The following is a 4,066-nucleotide window of genomic DNA, read 5'->3' as shown; positions in this document are numbered from 1 at the left end:
TTAATCTTGTGAAGTTGAATATTTTTCTTTTTGAATCACAGTGGGTATAAACACTGTTTTTTCTCTAGTTCTTAATAGCTGCTGCTTTTATTAAAAAGAACAAAAAAAAAAAATCTTTTTTTTTTATTGACTGATACTTGAGTTTTTTATGATGGGAGTAGAGAAAAAATCAACAGCAGTTTTTCAGGTGAACATTTTGCGTGGGACTACCTTTCATCACAGTTTGTGTTTAAGCAGAAGACAAATTTCCAGTGTTTTGATCCAGAGCTGTGTCAAAACTGCTCAGCACTGTGAGCTCCCCATCAGACACAGAGGCCAGACGAGTACTATTTAAGTATGGGAAGGGGAAGTTGGGGGAAAAGAAGTGTCCTGAGAAGTAGCTTTTGCTGTATCTCTGTTGCAGAGATAATAGATCCGTGACTGTTGCACCTCCTCCTAAAACCTGTATCTTGTCCACCTTCATGTCCTTCCTGCCTGCCCTCTCTGGGACAGTGGCACTGTGATTCTGGCGATGCAGAGCAGACATCTGGAAATTTTGAGATCGGGTAAGAAATGAATGGTCATACACAGCAGTTGTGTATAAATAACGTCACAAACAACCTGTGTTCCTTTTTTAACGATACTGAACTAAAATACGTTATATTTGAAATGCGTTCTTTTCTGGAAAATCTGTGGTATTAAAAACATAAGTAAATGTTTTAACGGAAGGAAACAAATTACTTCTAATGTGTTATATGAACTTCTGCTTCCTGAAAACTGAATTGCATATAGATGTGATTGAGACTTTGAAAAAAGATGGTGATATACAGATAGATGATATTTAATGGCTTCAAATGGAAAATAAGTTTATACCTTGGAGAATTATGTAAATTTCTGCCTGAATTTCATACTGCTGTGTAGTATACAAAGCAGTGTATGTAAAACCAGTTTGAAAACCTATTAGCAAATACAAAGGTTAAACAGGTACAATAAATAATATTAATGTGATAGTAGAGTAATTGATGCCAAAACTGCAGGGATATGTGCATGGTATTATAATTAAATTTCTGAGAATTGCAATGCAGGTGGCAGATGCTGTCATTGGACTCAGCATGCTACAGAAAGCCGCTAAGATTCATACACATACACAACTGTTTATAATTAGAAAAATCTCCCCATCTAAAACTAATTGTGTATTCAAAAGTTTGGGCAGTAAGTGTGTAAGTAAATTGGTATTTTTTCTGTCATATTTTGATTCCTGAGGCTGTTAAATGGTAAAACTGAAGTGTTGCTCTAGAAGGTGTCTCACAGCTTAATTTCCTTTGAACCAGCCCTCACTGTGCTGTGTTATTCTGGAGATGGGGTTTTAAGCGTGAGTTAAGTTTCGTGTTCTGGTGGAAGCACTTATAGGTATATGTATCTATACCTCCCTTCACCCTTCGTCACCCACCCCATCCCACGGTTTTACAACAGCAATCCCATGCAAGAGATTAAGTCAAATTAATAATTGTTTCCAGAGCTGAATTTTAGGGTGGAATGAAGTCACTCTTGATTTCGTTCCTGTGACCTGATCCTGCAGTCCCAATGCATGAGGCAACATTTATGTTTGAACTTGTGCCAGGCCTCATTACTAAAATGCTTTTGTTTCTGTCTGCCTTCTCCTTTTCCCTGTAACATTGCAGGGAAAAAAGAAAACATTTTTTGTGACCATATTTTCTAGGTAGCTGTTTCTGTGTTGTTTTCCCCCTTTTAATAAAGGAAAAACTTTGTCACTGAAATTATTTCAAGAGGGAGGGACTGTTTATATTCAGAAGGCAAGCTTTTTAAAAATAGCTTTTCTTGGCTGCTTATAAATCTTTATCATCACTAAACCCCAGCAATCAAATAAGAACAGTTAAAACAGTTCAAGAAAAAAAATTGGCTCTCCAGCAACCTCAGTAGCTTTAACGATCTGGTAAAAGACCAAACAAATAGACATAATTATCATAAAAAAGCCATTACATAGCTCATCCCATCTGAATTGTTTATGGGATAAAAATTAAAGTACTTAAAATCATCAGAGGTTTCCTTTGCTTTCAGATACTATCCTTTCCCACTGAGCTCATTGCAGCCATTAAGATCTTACCCTGAGAAGGCCTCGGATAATGAAATCCATACTTCTCTCTTACTAGAGCAAAGTGGTTTAGTTCACTGATTTACTGTCTCTGTTTCAGTACCTGATGACACCAATACTTGAGTGCACATATCTGAGTTGTAGGTGTACATCTGTCCATCTCCAGCTATTCCTCATCATCACGCCTGAGTCTCTGAAAGTCTGTGGTAATAAAGTAGTTTGGCAGTTCCCCGTTTTCAACGTAAAAGATAAGTGAAAAAAACACTTTATGAATTTTTGGACTTTGATCATGTCATCTTTGTTTTATTTTAACTTCATCTGTTTCAGAGGACTAAATTAGGTCTGGATTTATCAGTTGGGCATGGCGATCTGGGTTAAAGGAGGCATCGCAGTTATGAGGGTCACTGATTCATGAAGACCTCTTCAGACAAGACCAACGTCATTGGGTTGTAGGTCTGTGCTACCTTCTGGATCCCACCCTATGGAGGGGCAAGCAAGGTACGTGTACGCCCACTGCAAAGGGTTCGGCTTGTCCACTAGCAAGTGTCACTGGGACACGCTTCTTTCAATTCAACGGTCTACATGAAGTAAGGCTTTGCTGTTGCAATCTGTGCCCCAACGTGGAGCGTAGTTAAGGCTTTTCCCCTAACTGTGCCCTGTAAGTATTTCTGTACTACCGCTAAGGAGCAAAATGCCTCTTAAAATATCTACTTGTACACTAATGTACTTCCACCCATTTTCCCTTTCTCCAGTACTTGCATGTTAAGTATGTAGCAAACTGTACTTGTAGGGCAGAGGTCACTTACAGTGACTAGATATTTTTTCTTTTTTAATGGTTTTGGCAAATGTTTTAAGGTTTGTTTCTTTTGTTTGTGTTTTGGGTGTTGGGTTTTTTATATCAACCTTTGGCAAGCCTCTAAAGCAAAGAACTTTGTACTCGATCTTTATTCATGATGCATGTATGCTGTCACAGACAGATGCTTTCACATAGTTTTAAGGACAGGTTTCTTTCTGCTAGAGTGATTGATTTGCCCTATAAATCAGTTCCCACATAAAATTCACAAGGAACAAGTGATAGGTCATGAAGCAATGAACTGATGTTGAGAATTTCCTTCCTTGCTTGTATTTCTCCCCCCTCTGATTCCAGTTTTAACCATTCCCATGCCCCCCCCTCTAAAGACTGCACTTCATTTTAATCTCTAAGTGTACTTGGACTAGAGGTGAATGAGCTTAACAAACCAAAGGGGCAATAAAGGCCAGGGAATCCTTGTACGCTTGAAGGGCCCAGTGCTTTTTATTGCCCCTGGGTGGAACCCTAGTATAAATAAAAATACCGTACTGTGTGTATTCTGGCTGCAGTCTTTATGCAGAAATTATTGTGAAGAAAACCCTAGGCGGATGCACTAATGAAGTAACGTTTGCTGCTACTAAATTTAGGAAAAAATCAACAATTGCTGCATTGCATCAGTGAATTAAAGACAGGCGACTCAAGAAAAATATCAACTGCTCCTGTAAGTAAGAATATATGGCATGTATATTGGTTTAATGAATATAAAAAAATAGAAGTAAATAGAATATGCCATTGTCAGTTTTTTAGCACAAATAGATGGACTCAGTTACCTGGGATCATACACACCTGCCCAAGGACACTAATACCTACTGGTTCAAAGACTTTGTAGAAGATTACAGCTGTGAGGAAGCTGTAACTTCCTCTATACAGTTTTGTAGGAAACACGGAATCTTGGAGAGCTGATGGATAGAAACCTTAATTTTGATAATGATGTCAACTAATGGTTGTAAAACACACAGGAATTATTGTTTCACATAAGAAAATGGAAACTGCTTTTGATAGTCTGGTAAAAACACATTATCTTCTTGGTGGGATTAAATGTTCCTTTTTCTTAATGATGTATTTGTTACAAATGAGTTTGAAATTTGCCACAAACAACTGTAATTCGATAGCCTGAGACATGG

At 37.8% G+C, this 4,066-nt stretch overlaps 1 long non-coding RNA gene across 1 annotated transcript; it reads left to right on the top strand.

Moving 5' to 3' along the window:
* The first annotated feature begins 423 nt into the window (after window positions 1-423).
* LOC115347524 lies at window positions 424-2,591 on the top strand. The gene is made up of 2 exons (XR_003925512.1): window positions 424-545; window positions 2,448-2,591. It is a non-coding gene; the product is annotated as an uncharacterized LOC115347524 (long non-coding RNA).
* Window positions 2,592-4,066: the final 1,475 nt, after the last annotated feature.

The sequence above is a fragment of the Aquila chrysaetos genome, chromosome 10, assembly GCF_900496995.4.
Source record: "Aquila chrysaetos chrysaetos chromosome 10, bAquChr1.4, whole genome shotgun sequence".
Lineage (NCBI taxonomy): Eukaryota > Metazoa > Chordata > Aves > Accipitriformes > Accipitridae > Aquila > Aquila chrysaetos.
Note: the sequence above shows the minus strand (reverse complement) of the source record. Positions and strands in the feature narration are given on the sequence as shown.